General features: G+C 44.6%; 1 long non-coding RNA gene across 2 annotated transcripts in view; it reads right to left on the bottom strand.

Moving 5' to 3' along the window:
* Positions 1–773: 773 nt before the first annotated feature.
* Positions 774–19,170, bottom strand: part of LOC149370688 (uncharacterized) — a 39,370-nt gene continuing 20,973 nt past the window's right edge. Inside the window, exons 3-5 of one of the 2 annotated variants that reach the window (XR_016291551.1) lie at positions 6,676–6,715; positions 4,513–4,584; positions 774–1,318 (exon numbers count right to left, since the gene is read on the bottom strand). This is a non-coding gene — a long non-coding RNA (uncharacterized LOC149370688). The remainder of the gene's footprint in view (positions 1,319–4,512; positions 4,585–6,675; positions 6,716–19,170) is intronic. The other variant, XR_016291550.1, reaches the window with a different exon arrangement.

Here is a 19,170-nt window from a genome sequence, read left to right on the forward strand (position 1 = left end):
CGTGACCGTGCGCTGTTCCTTGTGTGACCCAGCGGCACTCTTCTAGAAGACATACCTTTGTTTCCACAGCAGCGAGTTTCCATTTATACCTGCCATCGCCTGGGGCCAGCCAAGTGCACCCTACGTCTTTGCCGCAATGCTCCAGCTACAGCTCTCAAAGAGAGACCCGCTTTCGGAAAGATCGAGGCTCCACCGAATGGACCAATTTGGTGTTTGTCGTCATTCTACGATAGATGTACATTTTACCGGTAAAGCACGGTGCATGTACACTCACTTTCGAAACATTATGTACCTACCCACCACAACTTACACGCACCCAGGGGACATAGGGATATCAGGGTACGGGAGGAAGTTCAAAGGCGCTGACGGTAACCCGCGCTGCAGTTAATCCCACATTAACGTATCTCACTCCCGTCTCTGATCATTTGGCCTGCACCTTCGAATGCACGACAACATCGCAACCAAGTACATAACAAGGACAGCTATTCTCTGACGTATAAGATAAAAGCTTTACCATCAAGTGCGAAGAGAGGGCGATTTTACGCGGCACGCAAACTGTAAAAATTTCCATCACGCACTGCGTTCAGAAACTGTCTCTCTTCTCTTCCTGTTTCTAATCCCGAGATCACCCAAACAGTGTATGCGAACATAATATTGAACGCGTCAACAGTCCCCCTACCCGCCCCCCCCCCCCCCCCTCAGGACAATTAATATTAGGGTCGCCGAAAGCGGCGTATTTGGAATCAATCAATCAATCAATCAATCAATCAATCAATCAATCAATCAATCAATCAATCAATCAATCAATCAATCAATCAATCAATCAATCAATCAATCAATCAATCAATCAATCAATCAATCAATCAATCAATCAATCAATTAATCAATGAATCAATCAATCCCGCTGCGGGGGGCACGTGGTTTGAATACTTACCTCTATGTGGGAGGTGGTTCGGTCCCCAGTGCCGCCGGATACCCATCGGCTTTACAATGAGTACAAGCTTTCTCTGGTTTGGTGATGGCCTTTTTTGCGCTGAAATGCTTAAGGAAATGAATTTTTTACCTGACGTTGAGTAGAGCAAAGCACGTGGTGGCTCTTTTTGGCCAAGCTTCCCTTACGCCACTAATATAAAATCACTTCATAACATTGGCACCATGCCCATCACCTTCAATCAGTCTGGGCACTTCAGTGCACTTTACACTCCTACTTGTCTGGTAACTGTGGCCAAGAAATCTTGGCCCCCATTCGATATGATGGCTGTCCACAGCAAAGTCAGCACAATGCAGGGCTCTTGACATCGGTTTTGTGCTTCGGCTTCTGTAGAAAAAAAAGAAGAGGTAGTGGGTCAGTTAATTTGATGGCTGTCAATGCACTAGAAGTAGGGGTGTGTGAAAATCAAAATTTCGAATACGACTTCAATACGTGCAGCTGCACATACCGATTCTAATGCTGAATAATGAAGCGCTGATACAGTAATTAACAGCAGCTATTCATTTTGACATGCTGCAACATCAAAATCTCTTGCACAATGGTCCAGTAAGCCTTAATGCTAATGGCACGATTTCAGTCAGTAAGATCACAGGTAGAGACAGTGTTGAAAAAAGTTCCGCGTGCGGAGTTTCGTAAGTCTCGAGTGAGAAATAGCTAGGTGAATATGATTCTTAGCTACCTTAGCATGCGATATTTACATACTTCTGGAGTAACCTTCAGAGCCCTAGCCTATCTCCGCTGTCATGTGACCACATTCGCCTGTCTCTACGTATGGGCAACACAAGCACATGCGGGAGTTTAGATTTGGATGACAGGTGATTGGAACAACTCCGGTCACCAGTTCGTGGAATTGCGGCACTCGACAACGCTGTAAGCTTGAATATCAAGCAATATTAGAGCAGCCATTTTGTGAGTTCATTTTCCTGAGGAGACCTCCTTTCACATCGTGCGGAGATGGGAAAGCCTTACTTGTTAAAAAAATGATCCACTTCTTGTGAACGCACTCAGGGATATTTATTTATTTTATTTATTTTGCCCTCAGGGCCTTGGAGGCATTGCAGAGGGGAGTGGGCAGAAAATATGGAGCGAACAATGGAGAAAAGGAAACGGGTACATAAAAGATTAATCATGTGTATACATTGTCAGCTAAGGCAAAAATACACTTGTCTCTATTATTATACTGTCTCTATTATTTATATCGTTTTGAATTCGAATATTCAAGGCACAGGGTAGATTGACCTTACAAATCTAATATGAATATTCGTGTGTAATTATCACTTCCTATCAGAGAATTTTGAATCTTCGCACACCGCTAACTATCGTCTTAATACAGTAAATGCGCTAGATGCAGCAGACAAAAGTTATACACGAGGAGGGTCAGAAATCAGAACACAGTAATGGGGAACCAACTTTTATCTTGTGAGTGATAAGAGATCGCACATTCAGGCTACGCACATATTACGTCTGGGCCGCGCTCTCACTCGAAGGTATTGTGGAGAATAGGCCAAGCTAAAAGTGTCACGTGCTACTTAGTCAGGTTACTCCAGGAAGGATAAAAAAGAGAAAAATTTTGAAATCTTGGTTGCGAACTAATTTGCGAAAAGAAAAAGGCAATGCAATGCGATAAATCGCACATACAGAAAACAAAATAAAAAGAGACAATTCCAAAACAGTGCACTTATTCCCATTCTAGATTTGACAATCCTTCCAAAAAAACGTCTAAAGAAATACAGGTGACAACATCATTCGGCAACGTACTCCAATCTCGGCTGGCTTGCTGAAAGAACGAAAATCTGAATGTGTGACTATGAAATCTGTACTATCTAAGGCACTTTGTAAGATATGCTGCCAAGTTTACCTAGTTAGAAAATGATACTTATTTTTATCTACCTTGAATGCATCAGAGAAAAAGGTTTAATATGAAGATATGAAGAAAGCCAGCGATGAACACCAGCGATGAAGCATAGGTTTGGTTTATTGGGGTTTAACGTCCCAATTCAAGAGAGCACGTTGTTGGGCGAGTCCGTCGTACATACTTAAAGAGGAGAATTGCGCTAAAAAGACACGGACGAGAAAGGACATGGACGGGCGCAAATGTCCTTTCTCGTTAGTGTCTTTTTAGCGCAATTCCCTTCTTTAACGTCCCAAAGCGACTCAGGCTATGAGGGACGCCGTAGTCAAGGGATCCAGAAATTTCGACCCCCTGGGGTTCTTTAACGTGCACTGACATCGCACAGCACACGGGCCTCTAGAATTTCGCCTCCATCGAAATTCGGCCGCCGAGGCCGGGATCGAACCCGCGTCTTTCGGGTCAGCAGCCGAGCGCCGTAACCACTGAGTTACCGCGGCGGGGCGATGAAGGATAGAGGAATGTTTTTTTCAAAATTTAGTAGTGTTCATGAATGGGACATTAGTATTGTAATAATTTTTTACCTTAAATATAACTGATTGGAGACCGTAACAAAAACAACCGCATGTCGCCCATTGGATCTGAGCCTACGAACTCCGTATGCCACACACCGTGCTCTAAAGCTCAGCAATGCAGGCGACTGTCCAATATTCCTCGATATAAATTCAGTTACTTATCTCGAAGTGCTATTCGCAAAATATTGGAGGTTTTTTCGCGTAATGAAAGAGTAGAATCTTTGTGAAAAATCTCGTCCTACAGAGTCTTCCCTTGATAAGTGTGGTAACTAGGGCACTTTCCAGGACGCAGCTCAAATCTGTGGCTTAGGCGTGCCGTTAGCACCCCATTACGCTGATAAACGGCGAACGCTTTGGGCGGGACGCGTTTCCCATAAGTGGCGGATTTGTGTAAGTGGCGGGCACGAAATAAAGATGAGATATTACTGAGCCCTTCAAGAATCCTATGTCCAGCCGTGCTCTGAGATTACAGCGCGGGATGCATAAGAACTGCCAGTGGGATTGCACTTAGTATACTGTTACTCTAAATGCACAAAATATGTGCTGCCATAACAAAGTGGGCTGCAGTATATCGCAGATATTAAAAGGAAACGAGGTAGAAGCCCCGCCATCGTCCTTTGCTTTATCGTCTTTTGAAAGGACTTTTTTTAAAATTCATGTAAAATTAGTAAACATCCGGCTTAGCAATTATAGCCCGCTTTTGAAAAGAAGCAAGTATTTGAATCCAGAAGAAAAGAGCATGACCGCAAAAGGAATTTTGAACGCGAAATGTTTTCATTACGTGACTACTTGGTAATTTTGCGCGATAAGTTTGAAAGAGACAATCCACATGACGTCTGATCAACACACTTTCACCAGCAACTGGTAAATTAGGGCCAGAGTTAGCACGTGAAATCGAGGACTGTTGAAATGCTTGTCCGCGCTCACTGAAGGCTTCGGATGACGAAAATGATAAGGGTAACATGGAGTAGACCTTTTGCAGCAAGACATCTACCTTCCAAGCCGACATTAGTTGTCTTCAATATGCTCTAAATACGCGTCAACACAACCCCTGTTAAAAGCGATAGCATGTTGCGAAGTCTCAAAACGAATTTTACTTGCTCCAAGCGTCCCTCCACATGCCAGGTCTGACGACGGCTAAAGAAGCCGCTGCACCGTTGGTTCCCTGACTACGAGGAAGTCAGGTCTTTCATGAAATGGAAGAGGAGAAAACAGGAACTGCAAATTGCATTCCGTATGTTGCTTGAAAACAAAAACATAAAATGCGTTTCAAAATGCTTTGCTCGTAGTAGTCCCCTCATAGCTAAGGCCATAGAGTTTCTTACTATTACCTAGAGGGAAAGCTGGCAGCCCGTCTATGGGAGTTTGCGTGGAGATCCCTCGAGACCACTTCAGCCACCATGGGCGCTCAAAGCATCATGGGGCGGTGAGCTACCGACTGCAGAACTTCAACTTTTGGACAAAAAATAATGGAAAAATAAATGCTATTCGATAATCAAGAATGTCCTAACATTCAATATCCTGTCTGTAAATTGCAACAAACGAGCAGAAAAGCATTTAAGTGCAAAGTTAGCCCAAAATAAGGGATGGCTAGCTCTCCTATTGGCCAAGTAATGAACACTACAAAAACTAATATTTCGTAATTAACAGGCGCACTTTTAAAAGTAAATATGTTTTAAAAAAAATGTTGTTGCTTAAACACTATAAGAGGTTTTTAGTAGCATTTCAGAACAGTGAAACCTTTTATTGGAGTCGTGTGTCGTTGCGTTTTCACTACTATGGGTTTTGCACACTGCGTTCGCGCGAAAGTCGTCTGCGCACACACGAACAAGCGTTTTCGGAATGTATGTATGTTATTCTATGTATGTATGTATGTTTGTGTATGTATGTATGTATGTATGTATGTATGTATGTATGTATGTATGTATGTATGTATGTATGTATGTATGTATGTATGTATGTATGTATGTATGTATGTATGTATGTATGTATGTATGTATGTATGTATGTATGTATGTATGTATGCATGCATGTGTGTGTGTATGTGTATGTATGTATGTATGTATGTATGTATGTATGTATGTATGTATGTATGTATGTATGTATGTATGTACGTATGTACGTATGTACGTATGTACGTATGTATGTATGTATGTATGTATGTATGTATGTATGTATGTATGTATGTATGTATGTATGTATGTATGTATGTATGTATGTTATTCTATTGTATCTTGAGTTGTGCCTTTTGCATTGTATTCTGCCTGCTCAGTGATTGATGTTTCTAATAATGGCGTCTTGTACAGCATCTTTCTGATTGTTTTGTAACTGCACAGTTTTGCTGCCTCCTCATTCTTTCTTGTTCTTGGCGCGACCGGCCACTTGTATATATCCTGATGCAATATTCCGGAGACGAGGCCTCGTCAGGCGTGCATTAAACGCCTTTTGCCTCGTCTACCTTGGCAGTGCTTTATGCCAATGTGTGTTATTCGGTCTTGTATTGTAACCAGTTCTGTCAAAATAAAATGATCAAACAAACAAACGTCTCAGTAGTGCCACTCCGTGTTCCCGAAAAATTACGACAGTGCCGCACAAAGTAGCTCACCGCCCCATGATGCTTTGAGCGTCCATGGTGGCTGAAGTGCAGCGCCGCCAGCTTTCCCTCTAGGTAATAGTAAGAAACTCTATGGCTAAGGCAGCAGCGAAACAATGCGCGCTGCACACTTCACGACGATCGCCACCTACATCCTACGCCGAGTTTGGAAATGTGCCAGCGTGCAGGGCGACGCGTTATGACGCAACTAGAGCGGTAGCAAGCAACAGCATCGAAAATACGCCTTTAGAGTTTCTTTCGTGACCAGGGCAATCAATTTCTGGTTTCGAGAAGTGCGTCTTTAGCTTTCCTCTGACGCTTATTAGTCCGCACTACGTGTGGCGCAACAGCATTAGAAAAACGAAGTGGCGCAATAAGCTTTTCCACTTTTAGCAAGACAACGTTGCAGTGTCTCTCTCGCTCGAATGCGGCTAAGGCTTTTTCCTTGGCTGTTTTTTTTAAAGTGAGCACGTTTATCCGCTTCCGTGTGGTCGAAAAAACAAGGAAAGAACCGCTGCAAGCCCTTTGCTAGGGATGTCCGATGAACTCGAACCTCAGGGATTACGAAACCTGGTGACTACATCCAGCGGCTACTGAAATTGAGATTTCCGAAGCCCACTTGAGTGTGCGAAAGGGGTTGGGAGCTCTCAATAGCAAGGGTACGTACTCACAACCTCCAGCGACAGCCTGTGAAGCCGGCCGACGTCCTGCGATTGTAAAGAAGAAAATAAATAAATAAAAGGCACGCTACCTCGTCGCGTTCGTCTGCGGATTCGTCTGCGCTTCCAACACGCTCAAGATTTCAAATTACAACACCACAGTCAAAGAGGCGGTTTTATACCGTGAATAAGTGTACGAGCTGACGCTACGCTGGTGATGATGATGAACAGGCACATTCTTTCCTGTGGATGGAAGAATTACTCACCGGGAGCGAGAGAGTTTTTCTGGCAACGTTGGCGAATTTATCCCAAAATACCACTCGAAGCAACTGCTAACCCGATTCGGACCTTAGTTTTGGGTTAAGGTTGTTTTAATTTATAAAAGTTTTTTTACTTGCTATTGCGAAAAATATTTTGCTGTAATCAAGAAAGTCGCTCTAAAAATATGACGCGGTTACCAACTCCAAATGTTCTAGGATCTTCTCCAGCCATTCGTTAGTTTGTAGAGCGCGAGCTACGGCAAATTCATGCAGAGAAACAAGCGGCTAGAGCTTTCGTTTACGCCGCCATTATACCTATAGTGCTATAGCTTTGGGTCGTCACTCCATCTTTCCCAAAATGAAACTAGGTCAAACGTGGATCGAAAGCGCCTAGTGCTCTATGGATTGTGCGCTTGCTATGAGATGTGCTATCTGTTTCGGCCTCGTATCCATAAAATCTATCATATTATCAGTGGGCGCATCGTTTTGGTGGCCGAATGACTCGACTGGTGCATAACAGCGGTCTTGTATATTTGCCAACAAGCCGACGAGGTTATAGTCCCTGCTTAGGCAGCGGTGTCTGGCTTTTCTTAGACTTCGTAGTCAACGATCGGTAACGAATCGTTTCCGATCGACACTTCGAGCTCCCGGAATTTGGCTGAAAGCTGGTTGATGCTGGTGATAAGCGTCTCGCGCGGTAAATCGGTGTGGTCCATTGCTCGAGGGTACATAGCCCAGCACAACGCTGCCTACCTGCTCATATACCAGGTATAGCTGGCACGCACGCGCACACACACATTAATGAATGGATGAAAAATCGCTAATATTGATTGGGTCGCTCAGCGCTTGGCTTCGTCCCCGTGAGAGCCTTGGAAATGGCTGGCTTACCAGCGTTAGTGCAAGTACGTTTCTCAAAAGTGGCAATTTCCGTGTCTCTACCTAAAAAAGAAGCAGCCGCAAGATCAACAGTTCTGCCTCTGAGTTTTCACCATTCCCTCTGCTACGGACCTGCGTGCCTACACAAAAACGCAACGAATTATCGTCTTATGGCGACGTACAGTCGGGGACAAAGGTCTCTGGACCGCACGTTCTGTAACCAAAGCCCATAGCTTTGTTATTAAACTTCCGGCTGGAGATAACACTTCCGGAGTTGAAAGAACAAAATTTTGACTTTCCCATCCACAAGCGTGGTCTAGAGCCGCCACAGATAATAGTAGAGCTATTGGTTTCGTTTGTGGTACACGTGGTCCAGAGACATTTGTGCCCGACTGTACACTTAGTTGAATACATGCAAAACAGAATCGGTATTTAAACCAGAATTACAAATTCTCTCATGTGGTTAAGCACGAACAACTTGGGATCTACCTCGCCGCAGGGCGCAGAACTTTGATTTAGATCAAGCAACCAACATGAAAGGCTGCTCAGTGTGTCCTTGTTGTGAAAAATTTTCTTCAAAAGTTAATTACATTGGAGCATACTGAGTACTTATTTGCAATAAATAGCAGAAAATGCTGCTGAGGCAATGTGTTTAAAAAAATTCGTGAAAGGCAAATCGAGATTACAACATACGCGGCGTCTCATGATTGGTCTTATGATTGGTCTGACGTTGAACTATCATTATCCTAAGTGCAGGCGCGAAAAGGGGCCTGTGACGGGAACAAGAATACTGTGTCGTAAGACCGGCGTGGTCGCTATATTTTGCGTATGCAACTCGAAGAAAATGTCGCCTGAGGCGAAGTGGCTTCGGTGCGATTGGCGTAACTTGAGAGACTCATCTCGCCAACTGCATAACTTGCGCATTATGCAGGAGCGTCCGGAAACGTGGCATGCGTTCCCGTCCAGCCTGTTCTATTGACGTCAATGACAAGACGAATACGAGCTGACCTTGCGGTCAAACCGAGTGCCGACAAGAACTGTGCCGAAATATAGCCTCTGCTCTCTAGTACATATAACTAAAAAAACAAAATTGTATGCGTTCCAGCATGTGTGTAAAACTGGTTTTGTGCACGTCCTACCGCAAGGACATAAGTAGGAAGACAAAGAAGAAAAAGAGAGACAAGAGAAAAGCGCCTACAGCAAGCGAGACAATCTGATCACAGAACTTTACATAATGCTAATCTGTGCTCTCACGTAGCATGCTTCGACATTGCAATTAGTGCCCTCGTGTACATTTCTTCGGCGTATCGGCATAAAAATACTTACAGCCTAACCTGAAACTCAGAAGTTAACTGACTTGCACGTGACGTCAAACGTACCATGATGAGGGACCTCGTTCAGTTTCCACCAAGATTTCGCAATGAAGGCGAAGGTAACGATACGCTCATAGATATTATTCTTGCTCCTCGCTCGTCAGATCAACGATCATTTTGACGTCGTCGGAAGCTACTTAAATTAACAAAACTTTAGCAACCACATTAATTATCATCAATTTCCACTGGTATGCCAGACTCAACTTCTGCTCGTCGAATCGGTCCGCCCGCATGAGAGACTGTGACACGGCCTCTGCGTGCCATCTCGTACGCTAAAGGACACATGACAATTCATTTATCATTATCATCTTCATCATCATAATCAGCCTGACTGCGCCCACTGCAGGGCAAAGGCCTTGCCCATGCCTCTCCAGTTAACCCTCTCCTGTGCCAGCTTCGGCCACCGTACCACCGCAAACTTCTTAATCTCATACGCCCATTTAACTTTCTGCCTCCCCCTGCTACACTTGCCTCATCTAGGAATCCACTCCGTTACTCATAAGGACCAGCGGTTATCTTACCTTCGCACAATATGCCCTGACCAAGCCCAATGGTTATTTATTTCGACTAGGATCGCATTAACCTGCGTTTGTTCTCTCACCCACTCCGCCCCTCTTCCGATCTGTTAACGTTACACCTGCCATCTTTCTTTCCATATCTCGTTGCGTTGTCCTTAACTTAAGCGTAACCCTCTTTGTTAGCCTCCACACTTCTGCCACATAGGTGAGAACCGGTAAGATACAGCTGTTGTATACTTTTCTCTTAAGGGTTATTGGCCAATTGGAATTGATTTCTATTCCTACAGAAGGGGCGCAGTAATCGATTGCACTTGAAGGACACACCGTCTCATCAAGGTAAATAATTTGAGCGGTAGATGGGCGAAGAGATGGCCGCAGATATTAAGTCATTCCGCAGCCGTCGCCTCGTCTCTGGAGAGAAAATCGTGTTCAGAAGCTAACCTTAAGAAAACGGGACGCAAAAATGCATTTCGTGAATAGGCTCCACTAAATAAAGATGGTCACGAAAGGAGCACAATGGCGCAAGAAAACGAGAACCAGGACACTCAAAAGATAGGCAGTACAAGCGCTTGTCAGGCTCCTGTGAGGAAGTACAGGCGCTTGTCCTGTCTTTTGCGTGTTCTGATCTTCGTTTTCTTGCGCCATTGTATTCCTCTTACGATGTCTGTTGGCCAACTAGCTCAAACTAAAGTCTTGCTGTCACTAAAGGCAAACGAAACAATCATGGCCGGAAAAGCGCATAGCGAACCTTGATTAGCACTTATTCACTCATGCCAACTTGCAAGAACGCGCCAGTTAGCGAGTGTGAAATGTCTCGGAAGATGAGGGGTCTGCCTTTATGGGGTATAACGTCCTAAAGTGACTCGGGCTATGAAGAACACCGTAGTGAAGGGCGCCGGATAATATCAACCACCTGGGTACCGTACCATTCACTGTATTCGCACAGTACACGGGCATCTAGCATTTCGCCTCCATCGAAATGCGGCTACCACGGCTGAGATCGAACAAGTGTCTTTCCAGTCAGCAGCCGAGCACCACTGAGCCACCGCGTCGCGTCGGCGTCTTGGAGAGAGATGGAGCGCGATATCGTCAGCAACTGCGCATACTAAATGACAATACCAGGCCTACTGTGTTCGTATACTTTGTATAAGCTGTACACCACAACCTGTGCCATGAAAACGCGGCTTCAGGAAAGGGCTCTTTTATTGCGAAAGCAATACTAGTTGCACTTTCAGCCCGTCGCGTAGCGAGGCCGGTAGCTACCATATTAGCATATTGGATTGGATTGGATTGGATTGTATAACCGATTCATCACCACAAGTCTAACCACAAGCACCACCACCAGCTACACTACCAGCTGAACCGTGGCGTAGCTACGGATATTGCTTTCGCAATTACCGGGCTTAACCAAGCTAAGCCACAGCCATTTTTTGTTTCAGCCCACAACTGTGGTCTTTGAAATAATCGATGTCTACTTTTTGTGTTGTAAAGATGATACATTGTCTTGAGATATTCTGTGGAAGATTTTCAAGGGAGAGGTAGATCCATTTTACCTCATACCTTGTGTAACCTTATTTTGGTTGCTTGCACCTTCAGACATGGTCCATAACCACAAGGGGAGGGGGTTGACCCTAGGTTTGTTATGAAAGCCAAATAAAAGCTGCTCATGTTTTTTAAAGGAACAAGAAGGCCGTAGCCTCTAGTATCGTGACTAATGTAACAAAACACAACTGAAGAAAACAGAATGTATCCAAAACTGTCTGGGGATGACAATAATATCTGAAAACGTTGTAGACAGAATTCGGGAACAGTTTTGGGTGCAGGTAAAAAGAAACCCACCGGTTGTAATAATGAAGTAGTAAAAATATTCACAAATCAAATTCGATGGTTGTCACGCATTTGGCCTGCACCTCCTTAGTTTGCATATACACTGCAAATCATAATTGAAACAATAAAAAATAATAAAACGCACAACCCCTGGCGCTCGCATCCAAAGAAAACAGAAGGGGAAGCGAAAGATTAAGCCGCAACATTGTGAGGGGAGATAAGGAAGATAAGACTCCTCCGATTTGCGAACAGCCAGCGAGAAAGCATGCAATGCTAAAAAGATAAAACTTCCCGCAGAATTCACAAAGGCTTTTCGTTGTGAACTCACTTCTGCATGGATACCAAATTAAATAGGGGATTCTGCATCGTAAGAGATTCACCGAGAGCTCGCATTTCCCAGATATTCATGAACGGAAATTCCAAGGATACATTTAGTGCTGGTAATCCACTCTAGTAAACAACGTACCACTGCTTCGGGTGGCAATACGCTGGTGGCGTCTAAAACGGCCCATTGCTAAAAAAATTGAGGCAACGGACGCTGTATACAACAGATGCACGGAGAGCCCCATTCAGCCAAGAAGTCGTCTACCTCACTTAGTAAAAAAAAACCGCAATGTCCTGGGATCCAGTGAAAACGCACTTCTTTCACATAGAGGGGAACAAAAAAAAAACGAAAAGAGAAGTCCAAAAGAGCATTCCCTCTTGTTTCGAGCGGAACTAAAACAGAGAGGCAATCTGCGAAAATGATAACCTGTGACACAATCCAGAGCACTCCTCGAAGAAGCAGTCCAAGTACCAAAAATTCAGCAAAGAATGTTCGTATGTAATTAAAGGCGCAAACGGAATAACTCCGATGAGCAGCCTGTGTGAATTGACCTCGATCACCTCATTCCGGCTGCTGCAAGAGGCATCAGTAGTGATAACAGTATTAAGGGGGTATTTTTTCTGGGTGTTCAACGGGAAGACCATTCAGGATATCAGCAGGCAAGCGCGTCGCATTAGATTGAAAGTTATGGCGGTGAAAGAGATCCATATCAGCCTTTGAGCAAGCAACGAGTTGTAAAGACGTGAGCGAATGACTGCACTGCGCTTTCATGCTTTTGTTTTTAATTTGCCGTGACAGAAATGCTGTTCATCCTATTTCATGCTATTTTTTTGCTGACTTTATGCGAACTGCCAGGAGGAGGGGGCCTGCGGCCCTGTCAAGCTATCTTTTCCGCAGTTTTTTCAGCAGTTTTACTGCATCATGCAAAATGATGTAAATAAATTAATATTACTATTAGGTTTAAATCAAGTTTTGAGCTCTGCATAAATACAACATGGTGAAGCCGAAACCTTGCCCAATGGTTAGTGAAGAAAAGGTCTAGTTATAAAACAAAAATCATGATGGCCACACCCGGAGGAAGGTCGGGGACGCGAGATGCAGGAAGCGGGAGTTTGTTTCGGGTATACGAGCTTCCAGGTAAAGCACACCGATGAAAACCGATTTTGGGAGCCCGAGGCAGACACGCAGGGCGCACCTTTCTAATAGAAATTTGGGCAACCAGGGACTGTAAGGTACAACGAATTCAGGTTGGACTAACAGGCTATAAAGAAGCAGTGGCGTGTTTTGACGTGTACAAAAATTTTTTATTGCCTATTAGTGTCAGCCTATCAAGAGCACGTTCACATTACTCCTAAGGTGAGTCTCAGTCCAAAATAGATTCGAATAGGACACCAAAATGTCACAGATTTCGCCTGTGGTATTGGATCGGAGCGATACATTAGCGAGATGTGCTATCGGGGACAAAAGTGGTATACTGCACGCGACCGGAGCCGGAGCAACGGAAAACTGCGGCGTTTTGACGAGCTAAAGCACGAAACACTGAAACGAGCCAAGCGACATGCCTGCTGATAATAAAGGCCACGCATTGGCTGTCTCGATCCCAGATGCCGCCTGTAGATGGCGTACCCAAGCATTCAGTTAGCATTGGATATTATATGCGCGATGTGAACGTTCCAAGTTAGATCAGAGCTGATGTGAAGGTGAAGATATTTGTAAGTAGTTACCGGATCCAGCGGTGCGTTAAGAAAATAAACAGGAAGTTCGTTAGCATTTCTTGACACAAGCATATATTTACACTTGCTAACATTTAGTTCCATTAACCATAACTTACACCGTGCATAAACAGCGTTAAGGTCTGATTGGAGCCTGGTTACGTCTTCATCACAAGTTATTTCGGTGAAAATTACACAGTCATCAGCAAATAAGTGAATGTGGGAGGAGACGCAGGAAGAACGAAACAAAACTGCGCTTTGTGTGTGTGTATTCGTGCCTTTGTTTTGTCCCGTCGGCTTCGCGCAGTTTTGTTTCGCTCTAACCATGAACCGACTAGCCCAACATCATGTCTTACAGGAAGGTAAGTCGTTAATATAAATGAGAAATAAAAGGGGCCCAAGCACAGAGCCTTGCGGTACACCCGAGTCAACTGGACATTGCTTCGAGGTTACGTCACTAACTGAGGCAAACTGTGAGAGGTTAGTCAGGAAAACCTCAAGCCAGTACAGAATTTTGGTATCAAGGTTTAGTTGATGCAGTTTGTAGATTAATAAACTATGACACACCTTATTGAATGTTTTTGCAAAATCTAAAAATATTAAGTCAGCTACTGAAGAGTGATCAAGTATTACGTGCAGTTCATGAGTGAACGATACTAGTTGGGTTTCACATGAGTATTTTTTGCGAAAGCCGTGCTGAAATTGTGAAAAAAATGAGTTCGCTTCTAAAAAGTTGGCAGTCTGAGAAAAGAGGATATGTTCAAAAATTTTGCATGATATACTGGTTAAGGAAATGGGCCGATAGTTAAGTGGGCAATGTTTCGTACCTGATTTGTGGAGTGGAATCACCTTCCCAACTTTCCATTCAGCAGGCAGTGAACCTTTGCCAAGTGCTTGCTGAAAAATCTTTGAAAGTATGACGGAACAATATGAGTTAGTATTTTTCAGAAACTTTGGATTAATTAGGTCGCAGCCAGGAGCAGACGGAAGTTTCAGTGATGTGATTACTTTTTCTACGCCGACTGGTTCAATAGATAAAGGGTCCATTACAGTAAAGTCGTAAAAATGTGTAGTTGGATGAGTGGCATAGGTGTGTTTCTGAAAGTTGCGCGTGAAAACCTCATTAAAAATTGATGCAGAATTGGTAGGGGGGATGACGTTTTCAGCGTCATCAACAAGGGTTATTATATCGTCATGCTTCGGGTTAATGGTGCGCCAAAACTTTTTCGTGTCAGTAGATAGCATAGATGGCAATGTGTTTTTTAAAAAGTTATCTTTTGCATTCTTAAGGGCTGTGTTTTATCCTTAATATAGTGTTTTAAATCTGGAAGACAGTACTGTGAAGCGGCATTTCTGCTTTAATACCTTTAAAAGCACCATGATCAAAGTTCTAATATAGACGCTGCAACAGCCTCTCGCAGCACATTGCAGAATTTTGCGGGACCATTTTCGCCTTCACGTGCTTAAGGACAGACTTTGAGGCCCGGGACGAAGCTTGAAGCTTTTGTAGAGGGCATGAAATTTCGTTGTCGATATTGGGAAAAAACACTAACACCTCGGAAGAGATGTTAAGCATGATCTCACCGCAACCGAAAGTGCTTCCTTCACTACTGCCACCATCGATGCTGACAAAGACGCCTCGATACCAGCAACAGACGAGCTCCCGAGGTCGGCGTAAGAACCTATTTTCCGGTCAAGTAGTGCATATGTGTCTCGCTTGGCAAATGTTCGCTCCACACTTTCTTTCTTAGTGGGTTGAAGACAGTGTGAAAAACGCTTATGTTAAAGCAGAGTTTTGAATGTTGTTTCCGAGAAATCCACTTCAGGCAAGTATTTGTTAACATCACAGAACTGTAAGGCAGAGCTCCCTGGAAAACACACTGGCACTCCTTCCTCTTCACTTAACCTTTCCTGCATTCTGGTGCGCAGTTAGACCGAGGTATTTCGTGTTGTCGAGACAATTTATTGCCACTCCCTTATTGACAATGCAAACTGAAAAATGGTTCCAGGAAAGGAAATGGCGCAATAACTGTCTCCTGCATCTCGGTGGACACCTGATCCGCGCCGTCAGGAAGGAATTAAGGGAGGAGTGAAAGAGCGGGAAAAAAAAACACGTGCCGTAGTGGAGGGCTCCCGAATAATTTCGACCACCTGGGGATCATTACTGTGCACCGATATCGAACAGCCCACGGGCGCCTTTTGCGTTTCGCCTCCATCGAAACGCTGCCGCCGCGGTAGGGTTCGAACCCGGGTACAGCGGCTCAGTAGCCGAGCGCGCTAACCACTGAGCCACCGCGGCAGGTCCTTACTGACAATTTATTGGCACCCTCCCCGAGGAACAGGCGCCATGCTTGAAACAGGAGAGGTTGTGCATTGAAATGACACTTATGCCTATCCTTTCCCCTCACAACCCTCCCCCCCCTTTTTTCCACCCCCCACCCCCTGGGCCCATCTGTATCGCCTCCGTAGATCTGCAACAGCAAAGCTTAAAGCTAGAAAGCAAGCTAATAAAACCCGAAGCTCAAGGAAGCTTCGCTGGGATCTTCACGAGATAAGCTTGTCTGGTTAACCTTACTGCCTATCGCTTCTTCTTTCTCTGAGTGGCAGGCGAAATAATTAAAGAAACAAAGATAAAAGTGCATTATGTAATTATATGCCATGTAGCGAAACGATTGCTTTACATCCACAGGGCAAATGACTACGAAGAACATTTTGTTACAACTCGAATTTTCGAGCTAAAAAAAATCGAAATAGAGATAAAGAAAGCTAAACAGGTACAAATGTGCTAGTGCGCCGAAGTCGCATTTAGCTTAACCGGGTAAATCGGGGCCAAATTTTTTTTCTCAGTATTATTTCGAACTGGTGCGTAGCCTACATACTTACATGGATCGGAGCTCACGAGGTAATTGCATGCTTAATGCGTTCGGCGTAAAAGACTGCAGCGGACAGTAAGCATGCGGAACTAGCGATGTCTTCTACTTGCGCTGTGATGCGGTGTGCTTAAAATATCACGTCAATGCATCCCCTATTACTATCACTCGCTATCCACCCCCCCCCCCCCCTCCCCGTCTTAAGCCCCAGCCTCACCGCTTCTGCGCGCGGCGCAGACAGATACCGCTTGAGGTCTCCCTTTCCACTTGGCATTTGCGTCATACTACAGGCGACACGCGACACCCGTCGCATGGTACTCGGTGCTTGCGCAATAACTCCGGTAGACAAGAACAGAAGCGCGATTGAGGGGGGGGGGAGCAGAAGCGGGCCCCTATTCCTGTCGCTGCCTCGTTCTATGGTAAGACTTTACTGCGCCTCCTTTTTCCTCAAAAAGCAATTCTTAATCCCGGCTCGTAGGCGCATTAACGGACGCGGGTGTTAAGACTGCACGCGAAAATGTGATCCGCATTGACGTCATTGTTGCGCGCATATCAATAGGGAAGCGCGGTCGAAGAGTATGCAGCCTGGAGCATGCCCATTTTCATCTGCGACAGTGAAGAAGGAGCGGCACGATTGTTCCAAGAAGTGGTGCTGGGCACTTGAAGAGTCGGGTCATTACAGAGAGCCTGGCGCAATCTTGGCACGGCAGCACAGCACGTGCAACTCGGGCGTTTCGCGCCTCCTCTCGAGGCTATGGGTCCCAATCCACAGCTGACGTCATTGCATAAGGGAGAATTCATAATGAGCTGCTCTCGCTTCTGAAGAGTGTGCGATCGGGGCTATCGGGTGGCAATATACCTTACGTATTGATACTCTCGGCACCCTTTCTGCGTACCACCCTATTTGCGTGCGCAAGCTAGTCAGGTAACATTAAGTTTAAGTCGTCGCGAAAACCGAGACCCGGATGCGGTACGGAGGGAGCTGCCACCGACGTCAGTCTGGTGGCTGTGCTAATGTAGCGTTACTGTGAACTCTGCTGACAAAAGTGATGAAATGAATTCTTCGAAGCACATATAATTATTTATAGGGTAAATGTTTATGCATGATACTGCTGTTTATATATGTTCAGTTGCAAAAGGTTTATAGAATATATTATGCTTTTTATCCCAAAAATTGTGACTTATTTCAAACCAACGGGGCTTACAAGACTAGCGGTCGGCCTTAATTGGCGAACTTCTATACACATCGTTGGGGGAAGGTGTTTGGCGTTGTAGTGGCCTTTCGGTCGGTGGCCTTTATTTTTGTGATCTGCTTTTGCCGATTATGTGTGCGTGCTTGTTCACTGCAGTGGCCACAGTTCCTCTCGCAGGTTCTGGTCATGATGCCCGTGAACCACATCAAGTGGTTTTGTACGAAGAGTACGGTACGGTAATACTGTCTGCTTGGTACTAAGTCATCGTGGAGGGTACAGCGCGAACAAGACGTAGGACGAAGCAAGAAGGCTGCACAGACGAGCGCTGTTTATAGTCTTCTTGCTGCGTCCTTCGTCTTGTTCGCGCTGTACCCCCCCCCCCCCCCCCCCCGCCGATGAATTATTACAAACTCGCCCAGCTGTTTATCCTTCTTGGTACTGAATACTTTTAAGCCGTTGCCACTAGGTGTCTTGCAATTCAAAGAAGCTTAGAAAGCCTATGTGCAAGATGTGGGATGTTAGTTTAGCATGATTGCTTAGTGGTTTGACCAAAAAAGCGCAACATATAATCTGGTAATTTTAGACTTAATGCGCATACGTGCCATTGGCGATGCTGGGTTAAATGAAATAAATGTTTGTGTTGAAAGGGAAGTTTATGAAAAGGGAGTTGTCGTGATCGATGTAAATCAGGCACTGCTTTAAGTCCTAGGATTTGACGCTCATATCTTGCTTGCTTTGTGTCGCCTATCGGTGATGTTGAGAGCACACATTTTACGTACACGCTGCATGTAAATGTTGGCGAATGCTTTGGTCAGCAGACACGTCTATAACCCCACCTCTTCTAAACACGAAGTGAACGCTGCCTTTTTCTTTTACACTGCTTCTCTACGGCCTCTAAAAGCCGTGAATGAAAAATTTTCCACACTATCGGTTGTTTCGTTTATATTTCACTAAAATGATACACCCCTTGCAATCCATCGTTATTGTCCTTGGCTAAAGAAGATATTTTGGAAGGTCATGCGCCGCGTTCCGCTTCCTTTTCACAGATCCCGCTTTTGGAACGTACACAAATCCTTTTAGTGGATTAGGCACACACCACTAATCATTGAGATATATTTGTTACTTCAAAGCTTTGTTCTGGGGTACTGTTATAGAAAATACTCATTTGAGCGTTTCATGCCAAACCTTTAAAGCTTTTTGTACACAGTTGTGTATTTTGTGAACTTAGGCTTTTCTCGGATTCTTTCTGCTCAGCGCTCTCTGGGCTCTTAGCGCTCAGGGAATTTAGCACCCTTCATCTTCCAGACAGATAACTTCAGAAAACTGAACGTGGTACCACGTCCTTCGTCATTTTCTTGCTTACAGGTTTTATTACGGGTACTGATGGCGATTTTTTTTCTGAATTTTTTTCTTCATGCATACTTTAAAAACTGGGAATGACTTTAAGATCCCTGCCGTATTTCCCTCTTAGATTCTGGTGCTTTAATGTTAAAGCACGCGACTCGTTTTAAGTTTCTCAGAAATTTTTTGCCTGCCTATAAATAATTAT

The sequence above is a fragment of the Amblyomma mixtum genome, chromosome 1 (assembly GCF_055824585.1).
Source record: "Amblyomma mixtum isolate Tamu chromosome 1, ASM5582458v1, whole genome shotgun sequence".
NCBI lineage: Eukaryota > Metazoa > Arthropoda > Arachnida > Ixodida > Ixodidae > Amblyomma > Amblyomma mixtum.